The following is a 15,121-nucleotide window of genomic DNA, read 5'->3' as shown; positions in this document are numbered from 1 at the left end:
CAAGAAGTCCCTAGGGATGTGTGACATCCAACATTCTGCCCTCCTTTTGAGCCTGGGGTCTGCATCTCCCTGGGAGTAAGTGGCCACCACCCCACCACCACCTGCTACAGCATCACTCTCCCGGTTCTGAGCATCCTCCTCTGCTTTTCCTTGACTGTCCCCTTCTTCTTCCTTTCTGAGGTGCAGTGATGACCCCAGCCAGATGCTGAGCTGTCATCATCTCCAGCTCTGCTCAGATGGCTTGGCCTCTCCTGTTTGTCTAGTACATAGCTGATTTATCAGCAGTGATGTTGTATTTGCTTCCAGATAAGAAAGTGCTGAATATTAGAGCTGGGATTCAGCCTTGTGAAAGCCCCCTGGAAACAGCCTGATACCCCTTTGACATCTATTTGATGGGATCCCCTCTGAATCCCCTGCAGATGTGCTTTATTCTCAAAATGAAGTGCTCATTTTATAATCAACCTGCCACGCCCTAGTAAATCAACTGTACAAAAGCATATGTATATTATCTCTAAGCAATTATCTTTATTAACCAAACTTGTAGTCTACTCAGAGAACAAAATCAGCTTTGTTTGACATGGTGTGTTGGCTGCAGAACCTCTCTGACAAACATGAGCTGTATTTCCATCCTTTAATTCCTCTTCTGGGTGACTCTCAGGAGGGTTCCTATTATTTTACCCATGACTGATGGCAGGCAAGCCAACCTGTTCATCAGGCCATCCCACTCGCCCCTTTAGCAGATCAGTGCAATATTTGCATGCTTCCATCCATCTGGATCTTCCCTGGTATTCCAAGATTTATTAAAAATTAACATCAGCAGGCCAGAGAGCTTCCCAGCCAGCTGTTGGAGGACTCCTGGGAGCAAGTTATCCAGGCCTGATAATTCAAAATTGTTTATCACTGGTAGATGCTGTTTAACAAGCTCCTTGGTTACTAATGGACTGGAAAGTACTTCATCCTCTTCATGTGATACAAGTACCTCATCCTGCTTTCTTTCCAGATGCGGAGCAGAAATATTGATTGAACACTTCTTGCCTTGTCTGCATCATTACTTTTCTCCCCATGTGAGGCTGCACTGCTGATTTATACAAAGGCATTATAATATTGCCCGGATTGCTCGCTGTCCCTTCCCATATGCAGCCAAACATGTTGCGTGCTTTGCTCTGTGACTCTGCACAGAGCAGCAGTCTCTGCTGCTTTGCTTCCATTCCTGGGAGGGCCATTCCTTGGTTTGACACAGTGTAGGACTCTGGAAGAGGCCTGAGGACCAGAAAATTCCTCTCTCTGCCCTCCATCGCTTTGCATTCGTTAAGGAGGAGTTAGGAATTTGCAGAGCCACCTCCAAGAGATCCAAAACTATCAGCTCTTCCAGAAAAGATGAGATATTCCCCCAAAACTTTGAGGTTCTTTTGAGTTGTGACCATTCTACATGTCACCCTGTCAACCCCCATCTCCATGCTGCCATGCTACTTTTAGGTTGGTCATCCATGGATGTACAAGCCCTCATCTCTCTCACAATTTGTGGCTGCTTGCTCTCTCCCCTGACCTAAGACAGAGCTGCTGGTTTTTCCTCCCATCTTACCTTTTCCATTTTTCTTCCCTCCTGTTTCCCCAGCTGTGGGTTTTTGCAATAAGTCCCACATCTTGTGTCAGGGGAGGCAGATGCACTCAATGGTGGGGCAGAGATCTCCCAGGGCCTTCTACTTCACCCTGGTGACACCCCACCTGGAGTCCTGTGTCCAGCTCTGGGGCACCCAGCATAAGGAGAATGTGGAGCTGCTGGAATGAGCTCAGAGGGGACCATGAAGCATCCAAGGTCTGGAGTCCCTCTGCTCTGGAGCCAGCCTGGGAGAGCTGGGGCTGCTCCCCTGCACAAGAGAAGGCTCCAGGGAGAGCTGAGAGCCCCTGGCAGGGCCTAAAGGGGCTCCAGGAGAGCTGCCCAGGGACTGGGGACAAGGCCTGCAGGGACAGCACACAGGCAATGGCTTCCCAGTGCCAGAGGGCAGGCCCAGCTGGGATATTGGGAAGGAATTGCTGGCTGGGAGGGTGGGCAGGCCCTGGCACAGGGTGCCCAGAGCAGCTGGGGCTGCCCCTGGATCCCTGCAGTGTCCAAGGCCAGGCTGGACAGGGCTTGGAGCAGCCTGGGACACTGGAAGCTGTCCCTGCCCATGGCAAGAGGGTGGAATGAGATGAGCTTTAAGGTCTCTTCCAACCCAAACTGTTCTGGGATTCTATTGTGAGATACTGTGGGATAAGCTCTCATACTTACAGGATTGTACCCTTCAAATCTCAACTTTGGGAAGAGAGTCAAAATGTTTTATTTAGCAGAAAAAGGGTTGGTGTGATGAGATGCTCAGAAAGAAGAGCTAAACATGTCCAGGCCAAAAAAAAAAAAAAATAAAAAAAGGAAACAAGTGCAAGTTTTTTTCATAATGAGACTAATAAACTTCTAGAAGCAGTTGCCAAAGGATCAGGGCAAGCCCCCTTGATTTGAAATCTTCCAGCCAAGATTGCCTCTCCTTCTAAATGCTGGAGGGCAGGCAGGAATGAGATCCTTGCTGCAGAAATTACTGGGTAAAGTATTTTATTTTATATGAAGCTGGAGGGGAAAATACATGATCATAACAGTCCCTGTTGCTTGAAAATACTGATATGAAATAAACCTTTGTTTTGTAGCCTAAATTTCCTGTGAAGTGTGGTCTGAAATCCATGAGTAGATTTACCATGGATGTCAAAGCCTTGAATAATGGAGTGATGGATGTTAAAATGTTGAATAATGGAGTGAATGTTGTGAGGGGAAGAGGCAAAAAAAAAAGTTCTGCTGTAAAGTTTGGATGGCAAGGGTTGTGGCTGCCTGGGGAGCAAAGATGGGAGTTGTTGAGAAAAATCTGCCTGCACCCACTGAGGGGGGATTGAGTGGCTGTGTTCAATATTGTGTGTAGCTCAGGTCCTCCCTCCCGAGTACAGTGTGAAAGCAGCAGAAATAAAAGCATGGCTTTTGCTAAGGAAAAGAATGACCCACAATGTCAATTTTTTTTTCCTTTTTTTTTTTCTTTTTTTTTTCTCTGTGAGAAGAAGGGCTGAATTCAATGTTTTCCTTTCTCGCTCCGTCCTGCTGCAACGCTTCGCTGTGCGGCCAGGCAGGCTGGGGAGCAGATAATGAATCTGCCGAAATGTGGTTATTGATATAGCTGAGATCATTATACCTGAGGGTCTTGTGAGCTTTCCCATCTAAAGGGGCATTTTTCAGAAGGTTGTGGTCATGACATAAACAGTCTCATTCCATCTGAAATCTTGGCTGGCAAAGTCCTGAGCCCGGGAACATTTTTTTAAATACGTTATCAGAAAGGTAAATCAGGTCAGCTGCTTTTTTATTTTTTCTTTCAGCTAGGAGAAGTAAAATGGTTCATTTGCCTCTCACTATTAACGTGATGTTCTGCAAGGAGCTGTGGCCTGATCCACAACTTTTGAAAGCAAAAGAGATTTGTTTCCACCTATCAGGGAGCTTCTGTGGGATTTCCTATTCCTGGGTAAGGATAACTTTCCAGTTTGGGAAGGAAAGCAAGTGATCTGTGCAGAGGGTTACCAGCGCTTGGAGGCTGAAATGCTGGCTATGATGGGCCATTGGCTCGGATGTCCTTGGCCCATCCATGTGTGGGATGGTGTGAGTGGACCCAGCAAGGAGCTGTGGCTCATTTTGTGTGAGAGCAAAGGAAAAATAACCCACTGAGAAAAATTACGAGGCAGAGAAAGCGTTTGAAAATTGCAGCTGAGACTGTGAATTGCGCGGGGAGGTTAAAGTGATTGCAGTGGAGGTCAGGCTGCTCTCTACAGCATCAGTAGCATCTGAGTCTTTGCAGATGCTCTCCAGCACCTCCCATCCCACAGCAGACCGTATTTGGGTTTTTGCCACCCATCTCAAATTTGGTCTGAGATGCTGGGGAAGGCTTTTGGCACTGGGGACGGTGACACATGTAAAGTGAATGTTCAGAAGTTCTGTGTGATCTGAACCTCCTTGGGGGCTTTCATCTCACCCAGTTTCAGCTGCCCTGGGGCGTGAGAGGAATCCCAAATAAAATTATGCACCAAGCCATCAAGCTCATAAAAGAGGGTCTTTGATCCGTGTTGTGCCTTTTATTGTTAACATCCATTTGTGTTTAAATTTCATTTTGTCACCTTTTATTCTTAGTTACCCTCACCCACTCCCAGTCCTGCACCAACACAAACTGAAGACTCAAAATTTGTCTCTCTCAGTGAAGAGAAAGGGAGGACTGAGGCATTAAAAGCAAGTAAAGTGACCTCTTCTAGTGGAAGGTGTACCTACTGATGCCAGGGGGGGTTGGAAAGAAATGGCTTTGCAAGCCCCTACCAATCTAAGTCATTCTGAGATCTTTTTGACCAGGATGTTGCCTTCAGGCATGTGTCATCTACAAAATACAGGTTTAATTTAAAGTTTGTGCAGTTTTGCCATGTTCTTGATAACACGAGATCTTCCTCTTACCCTGAAGCTGCTTGGGACCAAGAAATACTGGGAACCATGGATCCCCAAAGATTTGGGAGCACAGGTGGCTGCATTTCCAGGTCAGGGGGGCAGTCAGGGGATGTCACAGGGACAGCTCTTTCAGGAGTTTCTCTGTGGAGCCATATGATGTAGAAAAATCCTTCTGTGCAGTTGCACATATATTGTGTAAATATACGTATACGTACACCTGTTGAGTATCACCTTGGCTCCATCCAGCCCTGCTCCTTGAAAGAAATCCAGCTGTGCTTCTATTCCTTGAGAAGGACTCTGGGTAGAATAATTGACAGTATTTCTGCTGGAGACAATGCAGCCTCATTGACTTCTGCTTTCCGTAACAAAGCACTGGGGATCCCTCAGGATCAATCTGTATTACAGCCATCAAGGTTTCAAATATGAAATCACTGAGATTGCTTAAGGAAAGCACTTCATCAGCATTGGTTTTCACTGATTTCCTGCATAGCTTTTTGGGGTTTTTTTTGGGTAAGGTTATTGTGGCAGCAATATCTTTGTGTATGGACACATCCTGGACCAGTGACTCTCCCCAGTCTGTGGTAATTCACCCTCTTGCTGGAAACTGCTCCTTGTCTGCTGGGTGTGAGACTGCTAGGAAGGAAATATCTACCTATTCACGCCTTCCTAATGTCCACAGTTTCCTTTAAAGATGGAAAACCAGCAGCTCATCTCTGTGCCACAGACGCAGGGACCTTAAACAAGTTGGGTGGTGTCCCCATCCTATTCCCTTCTGCCCTGCTGGTGCCACAGCAAGGAAGGTGTTTGTTAGGATTATGGGCTCACATCTCTTCCTTCCCCACACTCTGTCACCTTTAAAATAAGGCCAGCATTTGGAAGCACTTAGGCCAGGTTTAACTTTATTGCCATGGTGGAGTTAATGGGGCCATGCACCGCTGCAAATGGAAACACGTGCGGGTGTGTGGGATGGACACCTTGGAAAAAACCTCCCCAGGCTTTTCCAAGTTTCCCATTTGCAAGCATCTTCAGTGAGATTTAGTGGGGGGGAGGAAATATTTTTGTGGGTTCCACTTCATACCAAAATCAAACAGTAAAAAAAAAATTGTGTTGTTTTTTTTTTACCAGCGGAGTTTGGCAATGAAATAGGGATGTTTGAGGAAGAAAATTATTTTCCTTTGAAAAATGTGACTGATGCAGCAAATCTCGTTGCAAAAAATATCTTCCTCTAGCTCTCAGAGAGCTGTATTCACTGAAGTTGATTACTAGGCTCCAACTAGAAAGTTTAAAATCAGCCTGAAAAACTGAAGTATGAAAGGAAAATATTGTGTAAATTCACAAACCAAAAAACCCTCCCAAAACTCTGGCAAAATTTATTTTCCCCATGAAAATCTTTATATTTGATGATTATTTATTTTTCTGATTAGACAAGCTTCCTTGAAGTACTCTTCTGGAAAGTTTTCAATTCAATATGCTTGAAATTAGAGTTTTCCTCACCTGTAATAAGCAATCATTGCAATCTTTTCTATTATATTTTTACTAAGTGTTTCCTGTTGTCCTTTTGAATCAAGGTGGGGTCTGGCACAACCCTTTCTTCTCTTTCTTCTGCTGTTCTTATTTCACACCTTCTTAGAAGTACTTTATTTTCCTCTCATTTATAGTTTAGGAGACCTGTTCAGCCTTCCATTAATGATGATAAAAAAAAGATAAAAAATAAACCAAAAGTGAGCTAATTTCATATGGAAAGGGGCAAATAATTTCCAGGGTTCAGTGGGGACTTAATTGGTCTGCAGTGGTTTTGGACTCAAAGTTGTCTCAGATATTTTAATTGTCACAGTCCACACCCAGACATTTTCTGTATGAAAGTACTGGGTTTGGCTTGCAAGAATTTGGGGGTGGAATGGTTTAGGCTAGAAAAGCCCTCAAGTCCAGCCATTCCCTCAGCACTGCCAAAGCCACCACTGACCCATGTCCCCAGGTGCCACATCAACACAGCTTTTAAACCTCTGCAGGGATGGGGACTTCACCACTGCCCTGGGCAGCTGTGCCAGGTATTGGCAGCACTTCCAATGAAGATGTTTTCCCTAAGATCCAATTTAAACCTCTCCTGGTGCAGACGTTCCCTCTCCTCCTGTCCCTGTTCCCTGGCAGCACAGCCCGACCCCCCCGGCTGTCCCCTCCTGCCAGGGACTTGTGCAGAGCCACAAGGGCCCCCTGAGCCTCCTTTGCTCCAGGCTGAGCCCCTTTCCCAGCTCCCTCAGCCGCTCCTGGGGCTCCAGCCCCTTCCCCAGCTCCGTTCCCTGCCCTGGACACGCTCCAGCCCCTCCACGGTGCTGAGGACATTTTCATACACCCTAATTATAAACCATCTTGAGAAGCAGCACCATGAATAATGAGCTTTGCTAACATGGGGGAGATGTAATTTTTTTCTTCAACACATTGGCTTTGGTGAATTGATGAAGGCAAAAATCTTTTTGATGGGGATGACGGAGGAAAAAAAGGTAGGTTTTGTGGGAAGTGAAGGGTTGCATGGCTTTACGCTTGAGGAGCTGGGGTGGGTGCTCCCATCCCACAGGGGATGCCGGCTACAGGAGTACCAGGAAAAGCAGTGGGTGGCAATTGGTGTTCCTCTCCCTGCTGGCTTTGACAGTCACTGGATGCTGCCCAAGTTTTGCTCTGCCCTTATCTGGGGCCAGACACATTGTTCACTCCGACTTCATTTACTGATTTACCCAGACACTCCTTAGAAACCCAGTAGTCAGAGGAGCTGCAGATAGTGCTCTGGGTGTGGGGATGGAAACAGTATTAATGTTTTTTTTCCTACAGACTGAGAAAGTGTGTAATAAAAGTTTCAAAAGTAACCGTGCACTGAGCACGGAGCTCTTCCAAGCCCTGTCTGGGAGTGCCAGGTTGCCCCAGGCTATCTTACACTTGATTTTGCCTTCTGCTTCAGAAAGATTTCCCTTGTATAAACAATTTCGGTTGTGATTTGGTTTTTTTTTTTATAATTTTCCTCTAGAGGAAAACCATCAGAAAAGCATGTAACATGGAAACTCGGTGTCCAGCTGCTCCCATCACATTTATTGTCTTACCAAAAACATGTATTTCCTTGTTGTTATTATACCTGTGCCAGAAAGGAACTAGCACTTTATGAAATGAAGTGTTTTATTCAGTGTGACCACTTGATTTGGGGCAGAATCTCAAGAACGAGCTGTTCCCTGGGGCACGCAGCGAGGAGAACAGGAGAGAGCCCAGTTATTTTAACGCTCAACACAAAGGCCAACTCTTTAGGGTTGTGTGCATGCCAGTGAGCTGGGCTTAGCCAGGCAAGGCTGCTCATGCCTGCCGAGATGGGCTCCTGAGGGGTGAAGCCTGCTCTGGGACATCATTGTGGCCAGGGGCCACAGGAGGCGCATGTTGGATGTCTGAGGTGGCCAGGAGTTGGCTTCCAAACCTCAGTGCTGGGGGTGGGGCTTGGAAGCCCCACTCTGGGCTCTTGGGAAGGTTTTTGGGTTGCTCATTCCTTGGATTGGACATGTGGATTGGGGTCCTGTCACCAGGACAATTCAGTGACTGGGGACTTGAATAACCAACCTCCCTGTCTGAAGATACTTTGCCTCCATCTTTTTGCTTGTTTGGGTCATTCATGCACAAACCTGATTTTTTAGTTAAATTACAGCCAGGTCTTTTTTCAAAAGAGGTGGTTTTCACCCCCCTCCCCACATTTACCCGTCTCGGATGGGTGCACAGTTTGCAGGGGAAGTGGAGCAGATCATAGGAAAGTCAACCATGGAGTGACCTCTGTGGGGGCAAATCGGGGGTCACCAGTTACACCAGGGAGGGGCTTGTCTCACTGAGCAGAGAACAAAAAGAATGAGATAAATCTGCTTTAAGAAAAATGAGATAAAAAAAATAATAATAAAAAAAAACAACCTAAAAAATAAAAATAAATCAAAACCACAACAACCCCTCAAGTTTTTCTTTCTGAAGAACTTTCTGTGCTGGTTTAAAAAAGGAAACTTGAACAGATCCGGTAAATATCAGTCCGTGTCCCACGTGTTGTTTAGACTTTAATAGTACAGGTGGACGAGGAGGGCTTGGTGCCAAATACTTTTGGTTTAGAGGGAGTGGTGGGAGTGAATTCTCCCAACCGCTCCTAGAAAGGCTTAACTTTCTGCACACAAATCAATGACAATCTCCGCTTGGCTGCAGACACCCGGGGAGCGACGCTGCCGGATTCCCCGCGCAGCCACGGCAGCCGAGGGGAGGACGAGGGTCGGCACCTGGAGAGGGAAGGTGGGTCAGATGCTGTATTTTTTGGCTTCTGAAATACGTGATTTTTAGTTTTTAAACCCCCTTCCCTGCCCCTCCCAGCTTTTAGGGTTTTTGCAGGATATTGAGGGGAGGGGAAGGCACTTTAATTTATTGCTCCGAGGCTAATTGTGCTCATGTTGGAAATCTTTGGCGCGTCGTAGCGATCCTCTGTACTAATCTATCGCCATTTACATGTGTTCTTAGTTGCTGTTTGAACTCAAACCTGTGAATCTCTGATTTCCTTCTTTGGTATTTTGAATCCTTACCAAGCTGGGAGATTTTGGCTGTACATCAACACCTGTACGATACGATACAACCTCTCGATCTGCTGGGCTTGGGCTTTTTTTTTTTTTTTTTTTTTTTTTGGAAGTCCAGCTTAGTTATAGGTTTATTTTCTTTAGATAGGAAATACCAGTGTAAAAACAGATCTCAGTATGTCCAGTATGTCCAGCTGAGTAGGCAGAAGAGATCTCATGAGGCAGTTGATTAATTTTTAGAATAGAATAGAATAGAATAGAATAGAATAGAATAGAATAGAAACACAAACATATATTAATAGAAATATTTCAGTAAATAGAAATATATAGTAGATAGAAATATATGTCTATAATTATACAAGATAATATCTATCATATTCCTTTACATTCCATTATTACTTGTTAGTATTTCTGTTGAAGGAGTTTCTGTTTTGGTCGTTCTTTGCAGAAAACTTGCGAGAAGAAATCCCATTCTTGTCTTGAATAGTTAAAATGTTTTGGAAGATTTAATGCTGGCAGAAAAATTGTGCTTAAAGACATGCTGGGAAGCACGGTTGGGAGGGGGTTGATGCTTGGTGCAGGGTTAAGCCCGGCTCAAACTGACCTGCTCCACTCTGCCCATGCTGCAAGCGGGGCTTGCATGGGGAAGCCTCAGCTCCTTTATGTGGAGACCCCATATCTGGAGCTTGGGTGTAAATCTCAGTCTATCTTGGGAACTTTTTACTTCTTCACTGGCAAATGGGATGCAGCAGGACAGTGTGTTATACCTAGTTGAGCGCTTATATTTTTAGCAGCTCCTTCTGGAGATGAAACTCAGTTTCAGCAGCACAAATCCCCTCTCCAGCACCCCTGACCCCATGTAGGCAATTCCCAGTTCTGCACAGCGGATAAAAACAACAGTGATGGTTTTGTTTAAGGTTGGGCTGAATGAAAACAGGAGGGGAGGAATGTGCTCAGCGGAGGAGGAACCGGTGCTTGGCCATCCCGGCGCTGCTTCCCCGAGCGTGTTGGATGGACAGGAACACTCAGTGTGGCCGTGCAGGGACCTGTGCTTGTTCTGCCCCCAGAAGGGGGATCTGGAACCCTCTTCCAATTCACTTGGGTGCAATATTTGAGGGAATGAAGCTGAATAGGACTTTTCCCTTCCCTCTGCTTGGGGGGAAGTGGAATCAGGGACGGGTTTCTCCTCCTGGGAGGATTTTGGTATTGCTGGATCTATCCGAGATCTGTTTCCAGGGAGTGATACCATGGGCATGGCCAGCCCTTTGTGCCTCCAGCATCTCCAGCACCCTACACCAGAGAAGAAACTTTTACAGGCTTCTTGGCACATATCCTGATGTATCCACACCAGGACAGCACAGCAAGACTCCTGGGAAGGTAGAGGAGATGCTCTGTGGTCTCTCCCTGGCTTTCCAATGCCTTCCATTGCTCCCACCACTGCAGCAAGGACTTCTCAACCCCAGATCCAGAACAGGCAGTGTTTAATACTCACTTTTTGCCTGTGCTTGGCACTGTTTACTTCAGGTGCCAGGCAGTGAGGAATCAGACCCAGCGTGTTTGAGCACTGGGCAAGCATTAGCTGGAGAAACCTGGGATTTTCCAGCGAGCCCGGGGCTGTCCAGCACCTAACTCCCATAGCCTCCTTTGAAATTCCTCCTCTAATTAATAAATAAGTAGCAAGTTTCACTGACATAATTTCAGAGCTATTGCTCTTAATTAAATAACGAGTTATTAAAATGGTTTCAAAACTGGAGTCTTCCCTGCCCAGTTCATAGTCCTGGTCTTTTTCTCATTAAGTGTCCCTGGTAGAGTGCCTTTATATGCTGGAAGAAAAGGTGGAGGACCTCAGACTGCAGAGAAATGTGATACTATAGAGTGTGTAAGTATGATCTTGGAAAAGTAGGCAGTGATAGGAGGACTCATCCCTGCCACTGCCAGTTCCCCTACCTTCCTGGCAGGATGGAGGTGGGAATATGGAATCAAGATGGGTCTCATCTGTGTGTTGTTATTCCCCTTAATATTTGTATTATTTTATATATATATATATATATTATATAAACACAATATATTTATAGAAATATACACCTGTATAATGTGTATTTTTGTGTATAATACATTTACATACAATATAAAAATCAATATGATGTACATATAAAATATGCTATTACATTGTCATTCAGTGTTGGAGAAGGGGCAGCCAGCACCAGCTGCACCCTGCTGCAGGCCAGGTCAGTGAGGTAGCTGCACGGTTTATTTTCCTTTGCCTGAGAGAGCTTTAGTGATGAATAGAGGGAGGGGATCTGAGGCTGGGATGCTTCTGCCAAGAATGATTTGGAGGCCTCTTTATATTAGTCAGAGCTTTTTTATTCCTTACTGGAAGCCTGAGAGGAGCTGTGTGCCTGATGGCAACGTTGCTCACAGGTCTGCATAATTCTCAAGTATCGCTCATGTGAGCAGCTTGCCTTAATTACAGATCTGTTTCTTGCTACTTTTGGATTACCTTCTTCCCTATTCCTCAAAAAGATGCCCTTGCACCTCAGGAATGGGTGTGTGATGGTCCTGAGTGAGTTTTTTTGAGGTGGACAAAAGGCTGCCATATCCCAGCTGTTGGTTTTGCAAAGGACTTGATGTTCTTGGCAGCTGCAGAAGAGGAGGAGGAGGAGGAGGAGGAGGAGGAGGAGAAGGAGGAGAAGGGAATTCCACACCGTGAAATCTCTACGCTATCTCCATGTGGGTTCAGGCAGATTTTGGGACCATCAAATGACTTCCACCTCCCAGGGAGAGGCAGCAGCCCAGCACTGCTGTCCCCCACCCTGCCCTGCCTAGCAGGGAACCAGTTTGGGAAGTGCCTCTGTGTTGCCCGCGGATGAGCCAGCCCAGAAGGAGGAAGGAGACCACTTTGGATTGAGGTCCTGGCACTGCTGGGAGGAGGCAGGGTGGAGGGATGGAGACCAGCCAGCTTCCTAACTATGCAAACAACCCACACCCATGTTCAGTGTTTATCCCTGCTGAGCCCGTCACCATGGTATCTGGGCACCTTCTGCCAAGGTGAGTTGAAGCTGATGGAGCAGATCCTCAGCCAAACCCCAGGCTCTCTAGGCATGTGCCTGGGAGGTCTCCTAGATCAGCTGGATCTTCCAGAGCTACTGCTGCTGGGATAATCCAAATCATTTGGCTGCTTCCTTTGGACCCCCTGCTGCTGCCTGCCCAGTTCCTGGATGACTCCTGTTGCCATGAGCTCCTCCAAGCAGGTGCATCCTCACCTCTGCCGTGGAATTTCTTTATGTTGAGTCACACCACGGTGCTAGGTGGGCAGCTGGAGAGATGGATTCACAGGCTCCTATGCTGGCACTGCTGCCTTCATGCAAACTTTGGGCCCCTTCTCCACCATGTGGCTCTGGGAGGGAAGAGGAAGAGGAAGAGGAAGAGGAAGAGGAAGAGGAAGAGGAGAGGAGAGGAGAGGAGAGGAGAGGAGAGGAGAGGAGAGGAGAGGAGAGGAGAGGAGAGGAGAGGAGAGGAGAGGAGAGGAGAGGAGAGGAGAGAAGAGAAGAGAAAAGAGAAGAGAAGAGAAGAGAAGAGAAGAGAAGAGAAGAGAAGAGAAGAGAAGAGAAGAGAAGAGAAGAGAAGAGAAGAGAAGAGAAGAGAAGAGAAGAGAAGAGAAGAGAAGAGAAGAGAAGAGAAGAGAAGAGAAGAGAAGAGAAGAGAAGAGAAGAGAAGAGAAGAGAAGAGAAGAGAAGAGAAGAGAAGAGAAGAGAAGAGAAGAGAAGAGAAGAGAAGAGAAGAGAAGAGAAGAGAAGAGAAGAGAAGAGAAGAGAAGAGAAGAGAAGGAAAAAGAAAGCAGCAAAGAGGGAAGAAAAGTAAGAGCATACGTTTTTCTGCAGGTCTATTTAGTTTAAAAAAACGAAGTTTTTTGTTACCAATGTTGTGCAGTTTCAAAATGGGAGATGTCCCCTCCTGTCTTAGCAGCAAGTCACTGTCCTGGCCACTCACTGAGGGGGGTGTGAGAAGAGATGAGCCACATCACCTCATCCCTGTCTCCTGTCTCAGGGTCCCTCCAGATCTTCTCCCCAGCCTTGCAGGGATGCAGGCTGCTGGTGCAGCTGCCTTCCCTCTGCAGAAATAACCATTCAGGGGATGAGACTCCAGGCAGCTGTGGGTGGATTTGGTGGCTTCTCATTCACAAGTGGCTGCCCAGCAATTCCATTATGGCTGCTGTTGCAGGCTGTGCTGAGGGACAGAGTGCCACTGAGAGGGGGCTCTGGAAGCCCACCTCAGCAGGGATTAGTACCTCCACATCCAGCCACAGCTGGATGCTAGAAAGAATGGACTGTGAAAGAAATGGATCGGATTTGCTTTCCTTTGTTGTAGAATGATTTGGGTTGGAAGTGACTTTAAAGATCATCTATTCCACACACCTGAAATGGGCAGGGACACCTTCCACTACCCCAGGTTGCTCCAAGCCTTGTCCAGTGGCCACGGCCATGGACATTTCCAGGGATGGGCTATCATCACTTCCAACTGTCACTGCTGTCTTTAGGGAGATCTTTTGCTTCATGTTGTATTTATGGATGAGGCAACCTCCTCCGTGGACAGGAGGCAGATCCCAGCCTCTTCAAGGTGCTGGGTGGCTTAGGGAGCTGCAAGGGAACATGAAAACCTCTGAGTGTTGCAGGGCTGTGATTTGCATCTGGGCTTGGTTTGCTTCAGGCAATTTATACCCTCTTAGTCATGTCTGAAGAGAAATTAAAGAGATTATCTCCTCTGAGACTTAATTTCCCTGGATGTAAAGCAAATCAATAGTTGCATTCCATGAGTCTTGGTCTGGCTTTGAGAGGTCTTGGAGTTCCTCTGGATACAAGATGGTAAAATGACTGGCAAGTGTTGTATGGAAAGAGGATGACGGATTTTATGCTTACGGCTGCAACAGAGGAGTCAGGTTGCAATATTCCAGCCTTTCCACTGTGCACATGCACTTTCCAAACAGTTTTGTTGCAATTAATTACAGTGCAATTAAAGCAGAACGACAGTGCTAACTAAGGGCAAAATCTTGTGAAACAAATGGTGTTTGGGCTGATTTTGTAATTGCTCCAGGTTCCCCAGATACAAATTACAGTGTCAGGGCTCCTGATTTATGGCAGAGCAATATTCACGCAGATAACTCAGGGCAAGAGCTTCCTGTGTCGCCTGCAGATGTAGAGGTCCATGTCCCATCAGTTCTCCTTGCTGTTGACCCATGAAGGGTGGGTTCTCTTTGATCTATCCCTTGGCCAGCAGGACACAGGTGGCACGAGCTGCCCCTCTCTGCCTCATCCCCAAAGCTTCTCACCAGGTTTCCTCACCAGGGAGGTGTGGGTGCTGTTCTGGGTGCAGCTCCACTCTGGGCAGAGGGTTGCAGCCATGAGTGGGATGTGGTGAGCAGGGGGATCCCATTCATCCTGGTCCAGTATGGAGAACATGGCTGATGATGCAGGACTGTGTCGTGGGACGGGCACTGGAGGTCAGGCAGCATCTGAAGCACAAGTCTGACGAGAAGCAACTGAGGGAGCTGGGAAAGGGGCTCAGCCTGGAGAAAAGGAGGCTCAGGGGGGACCTTGTGGCTCTGCACAAGTCCCTGCCAGGAGCTGGGGAGGGGTGGTTTGAGGGCTGTGCTGCCACGGAACAGGGGCAGGAGGAGAGGGAACGGCCTCAGGCTGCACCAGGAGAGGTTCAGGTTGGATATTGGGAAATTCTCTTCACAGAATGGGTGGTCAGGCATTGGCACAGCTGCCCAGGGCAGTGGTGGCATCTCCATTCCTGGAGAGGTTTAAAAGCTGTGTGGATGTGGCACCTGGGGACATGAGTTAGATTTGGGCTGAGCAGTGCTGGGAGAACGAATGGTTGGGCTCAGCAGGATTTCCCAGCCTGAATGATTCTGTGATTCTACTGAGTGGTTTAGCCCTTGAGTCCCAGCCTTTAGGTTCTTGCAGAAGGTCCCTGTGAGGGTGAGCAGGCGAGGCTTGGCACTGCTAAATCACAGACAAACCCTGCTGCTCAATCCCCCTCAGTCTGTGCAGTGGGGCCG

The 15,121-nt window shown here is 47.1% G+C and overlaps 1 protein-coding gene across 2 annotated transcripts in view; it reads left to right on the top strand.

The window, feature by feature from the left end:
- Positions 1-15,121, top strand: part of ZBTB7C (zinc finger and BTB domain containing 7C) — a 153,818-nt gene that overhangs the window by 93,449 nt on the left and 45,248 nt on the right. The window contains exon 1 of one of the 2 annotated variants that reach the window (XM_088054536.1): positions 8,689-8,785. The exons of the other annotated variant lie outside the window; for it this stretch is intronic. The gene's annotated coding sequence lies outside the window, so the exon portion shown is untranslated. Of the gene's footprint in view, positions 1-8,688; positions 8,786-15,121 lie in introns of those variants that run through there. 2 annotated transcript variants of the gene reach the window in all.

The sequence above is a fragment of the Pseudopodoces humilis genome, chromosome 4, assembly GCF_049639895.1.
Source record: "Pseudopodoces humilis isolate 2021_Gansu_Grassland_sample_001 chromosome 4, ASM4963989v1, whole genome shotgun sequence".
NCBI lineage: Eukaryota > Metazoa > Chordata > Aves > Passeriformes > Paridae > Pseudopodoces > Pseudopodoces humilis.
The sequence above is the reverse complement of the archived record's forward strand: the minus strand, read 5'-3'. Positions and strand labels throughout refer to the sequence as shown.